The 18,531-nt window shown below is 36.9% G+C and overlaps 1 long non-coding RNA gene and 2 pseudogenes across 1 annotated transcript; all 3 read right to left on the bottom strand.

The window, feature by feature from the left end:
- On the bottom strand, nt 1-1,680 carry LOC145062400 (nucleotide pyrophosphatase/phosphodiesterase 1 pseudogene; annotated as a pseudogene).
- Nucleotides 1,681-3,675: 1,995 nt separating this feature from the next.
- Nucleotides 3,676-7,144, bottom strand: LOC145063466 (uncharacterized). The gene is made up of 3 exons (XR_013687961.1): nt 7,051-7,144; nt 6,746-6,817; nt 3,676-3,783 (listed from the first exon to the last, which is right to left on the bottom strand). It is a non-coding gene; the product is annotated as an uncharacterized LOC145063466 (long non-coding RNA).
- Nucleotides 7,145-15,399: 8,255 nt separating this feature from the next.
- On the bottom strand, nt 15,400-17,405 carry LOC145061702 (nucleotide pyrophosphatase/phosphodiesterase 1 pseudogene; annotated as a pseudogene).
- Between the last annotated feature and the right edge of the window lie 1,126 nt (nt 17,406-18,531).

The raw sequence follows: 18,531 nt of genomic DNA, 5'->3' as shown, positions 1-18,531 counted from the left end.
TGGTAAAATGACACAATCTTTATAAAGAATACCATGCAACATCTTTTGTAACTAGATGCGAACAAGATTCAAACAGTCAGAACTTACATTCAACCAATGAACCAATGCATCTTAAACCATAAACACCAATATTAACCTAAATATACAACAATTAAACAGCATCGCCTCAAAACATGCACATATTTCAACACTCAAACTTGAGTCAATGATGAGGCAAAAGCACACTCTTTGCAAAAGATAAAGACCCATTGTTGGAAGCTCCATGGATGTTGAGAATCGAAGTAATTAAATTATATATTTGAACATTCTCAAAAGATGGTACCTTTCTACCTCTAGCAAATCGAGGACCATGTCCAATAAAAATCGATCTCATCGAAAAAAATGCATTATCATATCCATGTAAACCTCCACATTTATTACATTCCTTACTCTTCGAGACCTTTTGCTCAACATTATACCCTTCATCCACTAACCCAATAATCGGAGGGATCCTATCACTTTCCCAATAATGCAGCCTCGAAGGAAGGTCTTCTTTGAGATAAACTTTCAATTTGTCGTCATTTTTTAACGATCTCAATCCTTGGTTCATTTTGGCGACAATTTCAGAAGGAGATTGATCAGAAGGTGGACGAATAGATAACACAGGAGCATAATCTTGTACCCATTCTTTCGGAATCTTGATCCAAGAAGCTAAATCATCTAAAAAGATTAATTTTTTATCACAAGTAGCAACCATTCCATGATCACCTACCATGATTATGGTAACATCTTCGAAAACCCCACGTTTTTCCAATCCGTTAATCAATCGACCAACCAACCCATCGATGTTACTAACAGCTTTAGTAACATGAGGATCATCAGGGCCAAAATGATGACCTTGATGATCAGGGTCCTCGAAATACAATGTCATGAAAACAGGAATTTCTTCATTTGGTAAATCGAAATAATGGAGGATAGTATCAACGCGTTCTTCGAATGGGACTGATTCGTTATAGTGTGCACAGAAATTCACAGGACAATCCCAAGAACCCTTTTTTACCTCGGATCCAGGCCAGAAATATGTAGCCGCTTTGAGCCCTTGGTTCGCGATTGTCTCCCAAATGGGTTCGCCTAGCCACCATTTGGGTTCATGGCTGGTAAATGTGAAAGTATCACCTGCGATTGGATCAATGAATTGGTTGTTTATGATTCCGTGATAAGCAGGGTATAATCCGGTGGCGATTGAGTAGTGATTTGGGAAGGTTAACGTTGGGTAGACTGGAATCAATCCGGTTTCAGCTTCGGTTCCGTTTTTGATTAGTCGATGGATGTTGGGTGTTGGGGTTTTAAATTGGTACCCAAATCGGAACCCATCTGAGGAAATGAGGATGACGACTGGGTGAGTGAGTTTACTGAGTGGCCGGGCGATTTGGAGAGCGGTGGTGCTGTGGTGGTGATTGGTGGATGTAACGGAGGAGAAGAGGTGGAGGAGGGAGAAGAGGAAGACGGTGGTGGTAGAGGGTTTTGTTGGGGTGCTGGTGATGGATTGATTTTGTGTGTTTTCTTCTCCGGTCGGCACCGGTGATGGTTTGATAGCATCTAATCCCATTTCAGTGAGAAAATTACACACATACAAGAACAATTTAGGGAAATTCTTGATGAGGTTTTAAAATTGTTGGATTTTGTGGTCTAGATTGAAGAGCATTATTTGGTTGTGTGTTACGTTTATGGATTTGTACATAACTTTGTCTATTGCGATTGAGCTTGACATTGGATATTTTTAGTCAACTTATTGGCGGCTTTTTTTAAGTCCAGATGGTGTTGACCGGGCAACGTTGTTGTTTGTGTACTTGCCTTCTTGTTGTTGTTAGCCCACGCGCCCAATTCAAAATATTTCTTTTCATATCTTTTTGATTTTTGATGTTAAAAAAAAAATACTACATAAATCTTTTATATTTGTTTAAATGTAGAAAAAACTATAAAAATGTCATGTGTATGTATTTTTTTTTAAGTTTAGTTTAAATTTTGATTTATTTGACTTTATGGTCTTTTTAAGGTAATTCATTTGTGAGATTTGTTGGTTTTTTTAAGGTAATTTATTTGTGAGATTTGTTGGTCTTTCTAAAATAATTTGTTTGTCAAATTAGTTGTTGTAAAACTTGAAAAAACTAATCTACATTTTTAAATCTCTCTCTCTCTCTCTCTCTCTCTCTCTCTCTCTTTATATATATATATATATATATATATATATATATATATATATATATATATATATATTAAAGCATGTAATGCTTAGGAACAGTAAATTTATGGATTTAACAAAATTGGTCCCATAATTTTGCAAGGTTGACACTTATATTCAAAACTCATACATTGAATTCACTTTAAAACCTACATACAAAACAATTTTTTCAACCAAAGAAAAATTCAGATCAATTTTGTCTCTATAAATTTGATTGTGAATTCGGACATAGAACACACACAGACAAATCTTGTAACTCTACCTTCGATCATCACCCCCTGGTGACTTTACCTCCGATCTTCCCCTGCAAATTTCGTCTTTATCATAACAATCATAAGAATCCATGCATAGAGATCAAAAGGATACACAAAATACAAGTAGAATTATAGAGAGAAGGTAGTACATTTTGAATCGAAAATGCATAGATTTATTATCTGCTCATTGTTGTTGCTCGTAGATCACCATCTCTCATCGGAAATCGCACATATTAGGGTTCATACTCGAAATAAATGTGTGTGTGTTCATCGACTAAACTCATCATCTGCTTCTTTATGGTTTTCCAGTCAACCACATGAACCCATATCATTTGTTACAAGGAACAACAATGGTGAATTGCTAGTTGGAGGCTCAATCCTGCAAAATTAACAACCTTGAATATTTATTGATTTCTGCAAGATTAACAACCCCAATGTTGCTCAATAGCGGAATGTCATCGTGTGCTTCCTCAAGATTGTCATCTGTCGGCCGGAGCTCAAAAAGGTGAGTGTTTTTGAAGTTGCTTCTGCCAATTCTATTCTTCGTAATCAGGATCAAAGTCTCAAATTTTCTAAATAGATCTCGTTAAAGTTGATTATGTGCTTTTAATTTTGTGTGTGTATGTTTTAATCCTCAGAAATGGTTGTGATGGTGATAACAAGTGAAGGGTTTGGAGTATGAACTATAGGTGAAGGGTAGGGAGGAAGATGATGGTGGTGGGTGGTAATTTTTTGTGGATTGTGTGTGTGAGAGAGAGGGGGGTTCTTTATTTGTTTTTACTTCTAAAAATTTAAATAAAAAGAAAAAATGTTTAAGAAAATAGAAAAACAAATTAAAATGGTAGATTAGTCTTTTCAAGTTTAATATGGACTGATTCCAAAAACAAATTACCTCAAAAGGACCATGAAACCAAAAAAGTCAAGGTTTGGACTAAACCTCAGTAAAAATACATACCACCGGGATCATATTTGCTGTTTTATCTTAAATATAAACTAGTAGAAACCACACGTGTTGTTGGTGCGGGTTTGAATGAGTTTTGACCAATAAAGAATTGATTGAAATTTGAAAATTTTGGAATCATAATAATGAGTACAACAGTACAGTAAACCATGTAAAAAATCAATTATAATATTCTGCTCTAATATAGTTCTTGCATAACCAAAACAATTTCTATGTAATACAGTGTTAATTTGTAAAAGAGTAAGGAACTATAAGACAACATACTGATGAATAAGACCATAATTAGGAAAATGAACAACTTGATGCCAAATCCCATCAAAGAAGTCCATAGAGCTCCGAGAGACAATCTAGGAACAAAAAAACATAATGATCAATATTTAGCCGAATCAAGAGAACAACATTATTTAGATGATCAATTCAAAAAAGTTTCTCACCTTTAGAATTAATTGTTGAACATCCTAGTAGAATAGAAAGATTAAGCATCTAAAATGCAATATCGTCTCCGTGATACGATTCCGGGATTTGACTGTAGCGGTTTCACTAATAAGGACACCGTCCCCCCTAAATCCCAAAAAGTTTTGGCATGTGCCCTTTTTAGCAAAATCGTCCGGAAGTCAACTTCGAGATGACTGTCAGACAGAAAGCAGTCTTTGAGTGTCTGTGGGCGCCTCATGCTCAACATTTTCTGCTAACTATCCCTATTGATGGTCTTGGCCAGCATATGTCTCCTGTGGAGTACCGAACTATCCTTCGTTACCGCCTCATGATTCTCATATTCCCAATTGATAAGATATGTCCAGTTTGTCGCAAGGCATGTTTGGATACCTTTGGGGAACACGCGGTTCATTGTAGAGAGCTCCCTGGTTTCAAGTATAGACATGATGTGGTTCGGGATGTTCTCTTTGATGCTTGTCGGCGTGCTGGTATATCTGTGAAGAAAGAAGCGTCAGTGAACTTTTTGACGGACCCGCAGGATGGCAGGTCCACACTTAGACCGGCTGACATTTTGGTCTTTGGATGGATAGGAGGGAAGCATGCGTGCGTGGATCTTACTGGTGTATCTCCTCTAGTTGGTTTGGGGAGCGGAGGTTTCGCAGCTGGGCATGCCGCTTTGAAAGCCGCTGCGTGCAAAGTGGTAAAGCACGACAATGCATGTAGAGAAAATCAACATGTGTTTGTTCATTTTGCATTCGATACATTTGGTTTTCTCGCACCAGAGGCGGTGGAGCTCCTTAACAGAGTCCAACGGGTCATGCATTCTAATGTCATATCTCCTAGATCCACAAATGTTGTTTTCAAAAGAATAGGTTTTGTCATTCAAAAAGGGCTAGCGGCGCAGCTTGTTGCCCGTTTGCCTTCAATCGATTTGTATTGAACAGATTTAGATTTTTGAAATTATTCTATGTATATATAGTTATTTTTAAAATGCAATAATAAAACATTTATAATATGAAAGTGTCAAACAAAGATAGGTTGATGAGAAACACTAATCTTACATATGACTTGTTTTCAAAATGAAGCATCATTTGTTACCAAAATACAACTACTGAAGTAGTAGAAGTTTTATAGTATAATAAAGGTGGATGAGACCATACCAACAGTAATGTCGCATAGAAATTAACCAACCACAATGAGATAAATCGGTTGACTTATGTTTTTATAAAAAAAAAATTAAAAACCAAGTTGTAATTGCAACAAAACATAAAGTTGCAATGTTATAAATCGGTTGACTTTTAAAAGAAAAAATGTTTAGATTAAGAAAAATGAATGTACAATGTTAAAATTGATAGATTTTCAAAAGTAAAATTCCTAGATAAGACAAATGCAGTGATTTTTTAAATTCAAATGCTTTAGTAAAATGCTTTTTTTCTTAAACAATAGATAATAAATAAATATAAGAAAACTAACATATAAAAATAAGTAATATATCAATACGCTTTAAGTGACAATACTTTGTCAAACACGATAAGTCGAAGATGCTCCAGATGAAGGTATTTGGTAAGAATATAGATGTTCAAGTGCACACTCCACAAATTTATGTCAACAGTTAACGATTTAAGAAATTAGGACTTGGTCAAAACATAAACACGTTACCAATAAAACAACAAAAATATGAATCAAAATGATGAGAAATTCGAACATTTTTCATAAGTAAAGCGAAGACTATGATCAACTAAAAAGCGACATTCAAGCAAAGCCTAAAGTTCAAAATTACTTGTTACAAATGCAGGGAAATAAAATGAAAATTTTAAATAAGATGATTTATTGTTAAAAGTTAATAGGACTTAGGGTGTGTTTGGCACGGAGCTTTTGGAAGCGTTTGGGAGCTTCTAGCTTTTAGTTTTTGACAAAACGCTCCAGTTTAAACAAAAAGCTTCGTTTGGCAGTACGAGCGTTTAGCTTTTAGTTTTAACAAAACGCTCCGATTCTAAAAGCTACTTCATGTAGCTTTTAACAAAACGCTCCGGAGCTTTTGAAATCAATTTCCATAATTACCTTTAAAAATATATTTATATATATTTTTATTTTTAATCAATTGTCCTTTTATGTAATTTTATATATTTCAAAAGCTTCCAGCTACTTTTGCCAAACATTCATATAACAAATAAAAGCTACAGCTTCCCGCTACCAGCTACCAGCTACACGCTACCAGCTACCCGCTACCAGCTAACCGCTACACGCTTCCAGCTAACAGCTACTTTTGCCAAACACGCCCTTAATGAACCAAATCTTATTTGTCAAGTTTTAGTAGTTTCATTTATCATTTCTTTCTTTTTGGATTAACCATATCCACATACAATTTTTATGATTTTTTATCGGGATGTCAACCTCTTATGTATCTACAGGTGAATGTACTTTCTTCGGAGATATTGGTTTAAAAAATTGGGATTTTCGTGGTTTTGATTCCCTTTATCTCTCAGATACTTTGCTAGAAATAGGGATTTCACAAGTGCTTGTGATATATAAAATAAATGATTTTCTTGAGACTACCTAAAGAGTCAACAAAATGTATGACACCATTTCCCCACCAAGCAAATCCAAAAGCAAGTTGATTGAAAATTACCAAAATCCAAAACCAAATCATTCTCGTCCAACCAAAGTGGTGAAAATGCCATAAAATTTAAGAGATTGATATTAACCTTATCAACTTAACCTTGTTATCATTTTGTTACTCTTTTAGAAATGCATAAGGTAATATTATTATAAGTTTTACCACTTTAAATGTAAATTCAGAAGGTCATTTTTTATCAGATTCAGAATCTGCAAAAGCAACAACAAAGTCACTAAAAAGAGTGGAAAAAATCATACATCTGTTTCTGATACAACAAACCAAAGTTGTCCAAATTCAAGCTTTAGGTAAGAGAAAATGCATCGTTTAACCTGTGAATAATGATATTAATATGGTTTTAATGGTGAAAATAAGGTAAATGATTCAAAAGACAAGTAAGAAGCAAAGATGAAACGAAAGAACATAGTTGTGTCTCATTCTTGCAATTTCAAAATAACCTTCCAAATTGTTTAGTGGGTTGTTTTCATAAGAAACTCAATTGGTAGATCCTGTATAACTGAATTAAGTATTATATATACTATGATTAAAAGTAGAAAAATATTACCTTTTAGAATAAGTTTGAGAAAGACGAAGAGAGAAGTAACATGTAAATCTAAGCCTTTTTTGAGATATCATCATTTTAAAGGATGTGAATTCACCTTTCAACATCTTCTTCTACTTGCCTTGCTTGTTGTAAATCAAAACCAATAGACACACAAGGAAATCGACAAATAATATTGAGAATTATATGTCAATTAGTTGCAAATAATTGATCCAATTATTATTAATATGATTACCAAGTTTCGTCCAGAAACCAGATTACTCTTTCTGGATTAGCTCTGATTATAAGAAAGGTAGTAGGAGAGTGTCCTGTTATTTGATGAAATTAAAAACAAGACAATAATATAAAACTGACCTGATGACAGCTGATCTTGAACGTGGAATAACTGCATGGATCGGACTCATGTCCTTAAAGGTTTTTACTTCGCTTCTATCGGTTGTAAGCAACAGAGTAAAACCTCAGGATTTAATGCAAATTTACCAAGCTTCGAACAACAATGGAAAATGATAAAGGCAAAGTAAATACTGAGAAACCGAAAGAAATCGCAGAGAGAGAGAGAGAGAGAGAGCTTTGAAATTCGTGAATCTCAAATACGGCTCCTAGGGAGCTATATTTATAGGCATCGAAATCCTAGAAGGCAGAAAGGGGCCCACATGGGCCGGCCCCTGGAAACCCTAGGGAGACGACTTGCTCTCCAAGCTAGCCGTTTTCTAACCCTTCCAGAATATTATGTTTCCATATGTACGAAGTCAACCATTTGACCAGATCGGTAAAACCAACTTCACTCGAACTTCGCCAAAAATAAAAGTTCCTTAGATCCCAGCAACTGATGTGTCGTGCCAAGTGCCAAGTGCGCCTGAATCGCACCATTTCGCGCACTCGCGACATTGGCTAGTGCTAGGCTAGGCTAGGCGTGCGTGTGTGGGTTTTTCTCATTTCTTTGATCCACTAAAGCCCTTGAAGGCCTATCAAGGGAAAAGACTTATAAACTTACAGAAGGTTTCTTCCCCCGCCAATGTGGGATAGAGGAAACTTGCCAACTTGCAAGATTACCTCCATAATTTCCAACAATCCCCCCCCCCCCCAAGTTGGAAAGTTTCCTTTCACTCAGACACAGGATGTCACTTGGGTGTCATGAAGATTAAACCTTAGTTTAATGAGAACAAACAAGAAGATACCAATTCAATGGTATCCTTATAGGTTTAAAGCATGAACCTTGTAACCTCTCCAGTTTACCCCCACACATCACATGTCGTCTTTGCGTTCTCCCTAAGCGCTAATATGGTCATGCGCTATAAATCCTTTTCATGACCCTTTAGAAGATAACCCACTAATCTTCACTTGAGGCGACACCACCTCTAGATCATATAGGCGAAGTTTTATAACATCTTCGTTTCTTAGATGTCTCCAAAACTTTGTTAAGAGTTGTAACTCAACCTCATTCTCAGCAACAACGTACTATCCTACCTCACATGTATCTATCATTGATGATAGTACCTTCTATCGTTAGTGGCTTCATTCTTACCCTTTAAACTTGAGAATTAAGAGCATTAATACCAAGTCGGGTTTCCATTACTAAGTGATTCTATTGTGGTTTTAGACTCATGACTCTCGTGGTAGATGTAACCAAATCTCTCGACAGAAGTTTGGTAAACGGATCTGCCAAGTTCCTACATGTCTTGACATAGACAACTTTGATGCTACCACTTTCAATTAGTTATCTCACAAAATTTTGTCGCAGACCTATGTGTCTCGACTTCCTATTATATACCATATTATATACTTTAGACGGTGTGGCCTCACCGTCACAGTACATGGGTATTGAAGGCATTGGAATATCTCACAGACGGATATCCATAAGTAGATCTTGAATCCACTCTGCCTCTTTTCCTGCTGCTGCTAAGGAAATTAACTCTACATCCATCATTGAATAAGCTATGCATGTCTATTTCTTGCTCGCCCAAGAAATAGAACCGCCAGCTAGAGTATAAATCCAACCACTTGTGGATTTCGAGTCACCAGTGTGATCTATCCAACTAGTATCAGAATACCCTTATAATATTCCATTTGATGATGAATACATCAACTCAAAAGTACTTGTCCTTTTCAGGTATCCTAGTACTCTACCCACTGCCTTCCAGGGCTTCGTCCCTGGATTGATAGTATATTAACTCAGTTTGCTTACAGCGAATACGATGTCAGGTCGAGTGCAATGAGTAGCATACATCATGCTCCCAATTACAGTTGCATATTCTAGTTGAGCCACTGTTCTTCCAGAATTCACATTAAGTTTCACACTTAAATCAAAAGGAGTGTTGAATTCCTTAATATTCAAATGTTGAAACTTTGTCAGAATTTTCTCTATGTAATGAGATTGACTTAGAGAAATCTGACTGCCTATCCTTTTCACCTTGATACCAAGAATTGTATCAACTTCACCAAGATCTTTCATCTTAACGTTCGAGGATATGTATTTCTTCATCTCAAGAATACCTTCTAGGTGAGTTCCAATGATCAACATATCATCAACATAAAGACATAGTACTACTATGTAATTGGATGTGTATTTGGAATAAATACATCTTTCATCATTATTGTTCTGAAATCCGAAAGCAGTCACAGTGGTGTCAAATCTCTCATGCCAGTATTTGGGAGCTTACTTCAACCTGTACAAGGATTTAACAAGTCTACAAGCTTTGTTTTCCTATTCGGGTATCATAAAATCTTCGGGCTGCTCAAAGTAAATCTCTTCCTTAAGATAACCATTCAGAAAGGTTATCTTCACATCCATTTTATGAATGTATATAGTCCATTCAATGCTGATATGCTATGAGAGTTCTAATAGAACTAATCCTAGCAACTGGGGCATAGGTATCAAAATAATCGATCCCTTCTCGTTGTTTGTAGCCTTTAGCAACTAATATTGCTTTATAGGCATATATGGATCTATCTGGATGATATTTTCTCTTGAATATCCATTTGGATCCTATGGGTCTCCTCCCCTTGGGTAGGTCAGCTAACTCCCAAGTTCCATTACCCATAATTGAGTCCATTTCATCATTGATGGCTTCCATCCACAAAGGAGCATCCCTAGATGTCATGGCTTCAGTAAAGGTCTTAGGATCATCATCCAAGTTAATGGAAAAAGATGACATCTCTTGTCACTTTCTTTTGTGTTCCTTTGACCAAATAAGAATAGAAATCGTCTCCAAAACTTTTCTCTATTCTAACCCTAGTACTTCCCCTTGGTTCCTCCACAATAGGAGGAGGTGGGAGTATTTCTCAAGAAGTACTTGTAGGTGTTGTATAACTAGAGTTTTCATCATCCCTAGAAAACTTGTCCTCAAAGAATTCCACATCTTTGGATCCACGACAACACCTTATTCAATATCTAATAATCGGTAAGCCTTGCTATTGTCAACATATCCAATAAATATACTCTTATTAGCTTGTGCTCCCAATTTGGTTCGCTTTGGATCGGGAGTCCGATAATAAGCAACATACCCCCACACTTTCAAATAGTCTATGTTAGGCTTTCTAGCTTTCCACAACTCATATGGGCTTGTAAGAATCACACGACTAGTGATCCTATTATGAACATAACAAGCAGTCAATAGTGCTTCCCCCCACAGATTGTTTGGTTGACCCGATTGGTTCAACACAGTGGCGGAGCTACATGGGGCGTTGGGGGTACTACAGCATCCCTAAAAAATTTGTTTTATGTATATAAAATAATTATTTTTAAACATGTTTTATGTTGTTGTACCCCCAACTAAAGGGATAATATGATGTTTTTTAATGCCCCAGATATGATAACTACATAGAATATTTATTGATAATGTTTGTACCCCCATATAAAAAATTTTGGCTCTGCCACTGGTTCAACATATAGCTAACCATCTCACAAAGGGTTCGGTTCTTTCTTTCAGCCAAACCATTATGTTGGGGAGTATATGATGAAGTTCTCTCATGTTTGATTCCATTCTCTTCACAGAATGTGTCAAAACTTTTGGTTGAAGTATTCTCCGCCTCTGTTCGAGCAAAGAATTTTGATGTGTCTTTCAAGTAGATTTTCGACTTCAGCCTTATACAGTTTAAATGCATAAAAAGCTTCATCTTTTGATCTCAAAAAATAAACATGTAGATATCAATTGGAGTCATCACAAAATGTGATGAAATACCTTTTTTCTCCTCGAGTAAGTATTCCATTTAATACAAATATATCAGAATGAATCAGCTCAAGTAATGATGTATTTCTCTTAACTGATGGAAATGGTTTCTTTGTAAACCTTGATTTCACACAAGTTTCATATTTTTCAAAATCTTTTTAGTCGTATTTTAACATTCCTTTAGTTTGAATTTTTTTTCAATATTCTTAATATTAGTGTGTGCTGAACGTTTATGCCATAAAGAAATTGAACAAACAAAATAACAAGAAAAGTTCATTTCATTCACATTAGCAACCAATCCATCAATTACATCATTATTAGTAACACTAGACACACTTGCAACACTTTCACCATTACTATCAACACTATACCCACTTGTACTACCTTCATCATCAAGGCACAAACAATACATCCTTAAACAATTGTTCCCCCTCCCAACATATCTTCTGCCCTTAGTGATCACAATCCTTCCTTTCTCAAGCTCCATCTTGAACCCACCTTTGTCAAACTTGTCCGCAGAAACCAACCCCTTCGAGATAGTTGGAACATGAAGAACATCTCAAAGGGTAACCTATTCACCACATGTGAACTTCTGACGAACATCGCCTCTTCCTTGAACTTCAGCTATGTGACCATCAGCACAGACAACTATCGTTCCTGGTGGCATTAGATGATAAGTGTGGAATCTCTCTCGTTGCCCACAAACATACATAATGGATCCAGTCTCTACAGACCATCCTCAAGCACATATTGCTCGGGTAAGAGAAGTGATCATGAAAATCTCTCCAAGGTTCACACTTGCCACCATATCAGTCATTTGATCGACTGCATGTGAAACCGGTCCTAATTTGTGATCTTTGCATTCTATCGCATAGTGCATAAGCTCTCCGCAAACGTGGCAAGGTCCTGCCCTCTACAGATTTGAGTTAGGATTCTAATGACTTAGTTTCTTGAAGCTTTGTTTCTTGGGTCCCAAGTTTCTTTTGTTTTGTCCCCCAAACTTGGTCTTATGACCAGAACCCCCAGCTGATACATGGTTCACACTCGATCCGACTTTAACACGTTTGTCCCTGATGCAAGTATCCTCCTTAATACGACGGTATTTCTTCAAATCATCCAAGGAGTAGTCCTCGTATTTGTGTATCATTCTCTTAGAGAAGTCTTTCCGCGATGGTGGAAGTTTTGAGATGATTGCACCAACTTGAAAGAGTTCTGGTATCGAGATGGAGAGCACGTTCAACTTATTGACCATGACCTAGAGTTCATGCACTTGTTCCATGATAGGTTTATCATCAGCCATTTGAAACTCGAGGTACTTTGACACTAGGTACTTGTTGGTACCTTCCTCATGTGACTTGTACTTGAGTTCCAAAGTACTCCATAGCTCTCTCAAATCTTTGACTGGCACGTAAATATCATAGAGTCGATCAGACAGTGAGTTCTTGATGCGACCCACATACAATTCCTGAGACTCTCTACGTAGAGCCTTTACTTTTCCAGATCAGATATGATCGTTGGATCCACATTTTTCCCCGTCTCGGGAAATGGATCATCGGGAATTGGGGCCAACTTTGGGTCCAAAACATAGGCGAGCTTCAACACATGAAGCACGAACTTGACATTGTCAGCCAAATGGGTGTAGTGCTGACCATTGAATCGTTCAAGCTTGGCAAACTCCTGGTTCATGTAGTGGAGACTAGCAGTTGGGATTTAGGTGTTCATTAGTCTATTGATTTATGAACACAAATTAAAAAAAAAAAATCTTTAAGATTGTTGTAAATCAGAACCAATAGACACGCAAGGAAACCGACAAATAATATTGAGAATTATATGTTGATTAATTGCGAATAATAGATCCAATTATTATTAATATGATTACCAAGTTTCGTCCAGAAACCAGATTAATCCTTCTCGATTAGATTTGATTATAAGAAAGGAAGAAGGAGAGTGTCCTGTTATTGGACGAAATTAAAAACAAGACAATAATATAAAACCAACCTGTTAACAACTGATCTTGAACGTTGAATAACTACACGAATTAGACTCTTGTTCTTAAAGGTTTTTACTTCGCTTCTATTGGTTGTAAGTAACAGAGTAAAACCTCAGGATTTAATGTGGATTTATCGAGTTTCCAACAGCAATGGAAAACGATAAACGCAAAGTGAATACTGAGAAACTATAAGAAATCGCAGAGAGAGAGAGAGAGCTTCAAAATCCGTGAGTCTCAAATACGGCTCCTAGCTGTATTTATAGGCATCGAAACCCTAGAAGGCAGAAAAGGGGCCCACATGAGTCGGCCCCTGGAAACACTAGTGCGACGACTTGCTCTCCAAGCTAGTCATTTTCTAACCCTTCCAGAGTATTATGTTGACATGTATACGAAGTCAACCGTTTGACTAGATTGGTCAAACTGACTTGACTCGAACTTTGCCAAAAATAAAATCTCCTCAGCTCCAAGCGACCGATGCGTCGTGCGCCTAAATCATGTCATTTCTCGCACTCGTGACATCGGCTAGTGCTAGGCTAGGCTAGGCGTGCATGTGTGGGTTGGCTTATTCCTTTGATCCACTAAAGCCCTTGAAGGCCTATCAAGGGAAAAGACTTATAAACCTACACAATATTTCTTCCCCCCGCCAATGTGGTATAGAGGAAACTTGCCAACTTGCAAGATTACATCTATATTATCCAACATTGCTTCTTTTCTGGTGGTTTAGTAAAGGGATCGTGCATATGCTAAAAATATAGCAAATGTAAGAATGGACATACATCAGGAATAATTTGTTTAGGAAACAACATAATAAATTACTTATATCGCGTCATTTTGACAATATTTTGACTGCTTGGTATTTATATCTTCCTAATGAGAGCCCCTCATCATGTGTTTGGTGCGAAAAATAGCCTAAATTATAAACAATATCTTGTGTGAAGTTGATGACAGAGATTGATAAAAGTTTAAAGTGATTTTCGTCATAACGCAATCCCTGCATTTATCAACGGTTAATACATGAAAGCAGGACTTTTTGAATTAAAAAATGATGTTATTAAACAACTAATGAGGTATTTTTGGAGTTTTAACACTTTTTTAGACTTTTTTTTAATTATAATTGTATTTTTTAAGCAACAGGACCAGAGGCTATCAGACTTCGTGACACATTTGTTTTGTCAAGAAATATATAATTGAATTCAGGTTATTCATCAAAAACCGGAAAAAAAAACCTTGGAACTCATTTGTCAAGAAGAACCCTTAGGAAAAAGTTGAGTATGAAAAAGAACTGTAAAAAAATATTGAAATAAGATAAAAATACTGAAAATATTATATTATTGTTACAAATTTATATTTTATAAATGAAATGTTAATTAAATATTTAATAGAAATAATTATATAACAAAAAAAGTTATAACTCTTTAGTCTTTGTGTACCCCCAAAACCCAGTCTTACACTATTCTTTGACGGTTTGACATCTTAACAACAATTTAAATAAATTCATAGATCATAAATTGCATCATAAAAGTCGTTTTTAAATAATGTTATTTTCATTAATTATCATATTTTACATCTTTCCCATGCAACTATAATTGGTATTAAAAGTCTTTGGTATAACGCTAAGAAATTACTTTCAAACAAGTCTCATTAGTTTAGTATCATTTTTTTTATTGGTTTTGTCTGCTTTGCGTATCATTTTTAGTATTGGTTTTGGGAACTTTAATCTTTCTCTATATCAGTGGTGGACTATATTTTAATAAGGGTGTCACTCGTACTTCAAGCCGTGCACCTAATAGTAAAAAAAAATTACACTACGTGTCGGAAATTGAGCAGTAGCCCGGGCTCCACTAAGGTCCGCCCCTGGTCTATATGTATGGTCTATATGTAAGGGTAGCAATTCTCACAGACGACACTTTTGGGTTGACTTTAAACGGCTCCGGGTCATAATGAGTTGGCCCATATAACCCGTTTATTATAAGGATCTTGTTTGGGTGGGGAAAAGACTTGCAAGTTAACACGCCAAGCCATTTATTATCTTAGATTAAACACAATAAACAGCACATTTATCAAATAAATCAAATCGGTAAAAGTAAATCAATAAATCGGTAAATCAAGTATGACATATGAACCCAAATATGATACACAAACATGTAAACTCATATAATTAAACGGATTAGGCAAGTCGTATGCGAGTTAGTGTTGAAAAACATGACACGAATAATTATATGGTTGGTGTCTAGGTTGAGTTTTTTGAGTGTCAACTCGCCAACCTAACACTATAAGATTGCCACCCTTTCTAGATGCAAACAAGATTCAAACACTCAGAAGTTACATTCAACCAATGAACCAATGCATCTTAAGCTATAAGCACCATTATTAACTTTACATCTACAACAATTAAACAGCATTGCCCTAAAACATGCACAGATTTCAACACTCAAACTTGAGTCAATGATGAGGCAAAAGCACAGTCTTTGCAAAAGATAAAGACCCATTGTTGGAAGCTCCATGTATGTTGAGAATCGAAGTAATTAAATTATATATTTGAACATTCTCAAAAGATGGTACCTTTCTACCTCTAGCAAATTGAGGACCATGACCAATAAAAATCGTTCTCATCGAAAAAAATGCATTATCATATCCATGTGCACCTCCACATTCCTTACTCTTCGAGTCCTTTTGCTCAACCTTAAACCCTTCATCCACTAACCCAATAATCGGAGGGATCCTATCACTTTCCCAATAGTGCAGCCTTGCAGGAAGGTCTTCTTTGAGATAAACTTTCAATTTGTCGCCATTTTTGACCTTCCCTGAACTCAATCCTTGGTTCATTTTGGCGACAATTTCAGAAGGGGATTGATCAGAAGGTGGACGAATAGATAACACAGGAGTATAATATTGTACCCAATCTGTCGGAAGCTTGATCCAAGAAGCTAAATCGTCTAAAAATATCAACTTTTGATCACAAGTACCAACCATTCCATGATCACCTACCATGATTATGGTAACATCTTCGAAAACACCACGTTTTTCCAATCCGTTAATCAATCTACCAATCAACCCATCGATGTTACTAACAGCTTCTGTAATTTGAGGATCATCAGGGCCAACTTGATGACCTTGATGATCAGGGTCCTCGAAATACAATGTCATGAAAACAGGAATTTCTTCGTTTGATAAATCGAAATAATGGAGGATAGTATCAACGCGATCTTCGAATGGGACTGATTCGTTATAGGGTGCACAGTAATTCACAGGACAATCCCAAGAACCTTTTTTTACCTCGGATCCAGGCCAGAAATATGTAGCCGCTTTGAGCCCTTGGTTCGCGATTGTCTCCCAAATGGGTTCGCCAAGCCACCATTTGGGTTCATGGCTGGCCATTGTAAAAGTATCACCTGCGATTGGATCAATGAATTTGTTGTTTATGATTCCATGATAAGCAGGGTATAATCCGGTGGCGATTGAGTAGTGATTTGGGAAGGTTAACGTTGGGTAAACTGGAATCAATCCAGTTTCAGCTTCGGTTCCGTTTTTGATTAGTCGTTGGATGTTGGGTGTTGGGGTTTTAAATTGGTACCCAAATCGGAACCCATCTGAGGAAATGAGGATGACGACTGGGTGAGTGAGTTTACTGAGTGGACGGGCGATTTGGAGAGCAGTGGTGCTGTGGTGGTGATTGGTGGATGTAACGGAGGAAAAGAAGAGGAAGGCGAACGCGAAGGCGGCGGAGAGAGCGACGCAGGTGGTGAAGAGGAGGGAGAAGAGGAGGACGGTGGTGGTAGAGGGTTTTGCTGGGGTGGTGGTGATGTCTGTGTCGAAAGAGAGAAGCGAAGTGGATTGATTTGATGTGTTTTCTTCTCCGGTGGGCACCGGTGAGGGTTTGATAGCATCTAATCCCATTTCAGAGAGAAAATTCCAAACATACAAGAACAATTTAGGGATATTCTTGATGGGGTTTTGAAATTGTGGGATTCTGTGATCTTTGTTATGTTAATTGTTGATAGACTTCGGATGAAATCTTCAGAAAATCATGGAATTACGCGATTATGGGATCTTGTTTGTAGTTGGTCGATTGGGGATGGATGGATTGAAGAGCATGATATGCTTGTGTGTTACGTTTATGGATTTGTACATGACTTTGTCTATTGCGATTCAGCTTGACAGTGGACATTTTTAGTCAACTTATTGGCCGGCTTTTCTTTAAGTCCATGGGTCTGGACCGGTCGATGTTAGGCCTTCCTGAAGGACACGAGCTATTAGAATTAGACTGCACCGAGTGGGTGCCTCAACCCCACTCGCCGCCAAGTAGCTTAGCATGCTCCAACCTTGGCGGTCCTACAATGGGACAATGAGGTTAATTAAGAAAATAAAACAAAATTGCAAAAATGGTTCATGTGGTATATAACTTTTTGGGGTTTTAGTTCAAATCATGATTTTTTTGGATTGGTGTTCCTTTTGAGCTAGTTTCATTGCGTTTTTAGTCTCTATGAATAATGAAACTACTGTAATACCCTTGGGTTATTTATTTTTCATTTCTTTCATTTTTTTAAATCTAAATAAAAGTCTCTCTCTCTCTCTCTCTCTCTCTCTCTCTCTCTCTCTTCCATCCCACCGTCTTTCCTTCCAAAGATTCGGTGATATCTTCGGCCAACCACCACTGTTCATCACCTCCGACCAGCCACCAACCCACCATATTCTGCACCCTTCGTTACCTGCACATCGTAGCCGTCATCATCATCATAAATGAAGTCTGCCTTTCACCTATGACGCCCTCTGGTGAAACGCTTCAACCATGGACATGATCACCTTCCGATTACCCCTCCAGAAAAGAAAAAACAATTCTAAACGCTTTTGAAAAATTGAAATTGTTTGAAACTCTCACTCAAACCAAAAAAACAAATCCCATCTGATAATTTAAATCATGTGTGAAAATCGGTAAACCTAAATAAGATGGAGTCCTAATTTGGTTTGTTGGGGAGAATGGAAATCTGGGAGATAACATCGGGAACTGTGATCTTGGAGAATGTAAGCATTCAAATGGAAGTAGATACGACGGTGATGTGAACTCCAATAGTGTTGCATCTCAGGCTAGAAATTTTAAGCAATCACTTCACTGGTTCTGCATATCAGGCAGCCTCCCTTCTCAATTTCTATCAATTGAACCTCACTTTTGTCGGATAAACTCACCTCGAAGTTCAATTTCACCATTACCAATCGTAAGCCTAATAAGAAGATCGTGTGTGTATACGATCTGGTTTCTGTTTTGCTCAATTTGAAAGACGTCGATGTCGGTGACAAATTGATTCTAGCTTTCATGATGGGGAAGAA

This window comes from Lactuca serriola, chromosome 7 (assembly GCF_051521515.1).
Source record: "Lactuca serriola cultivar US96UC23 chromosome 7, Lser_US96UC23_V15, whole genome shotgun sequence".
In the NCBI taxonomy this organism is placed as follows: domain Eukaryota; kingdom Viridiplantae; phylum Streptophyta; class Magnoliopsida; order Asterales; family Asteraceae; genus Lactuca; species Lactuca serriola.
Note: the sequence above shows the minus strand (reverse complement) of the source record. Positions and strands in the feature narration are given on the sequence as shown.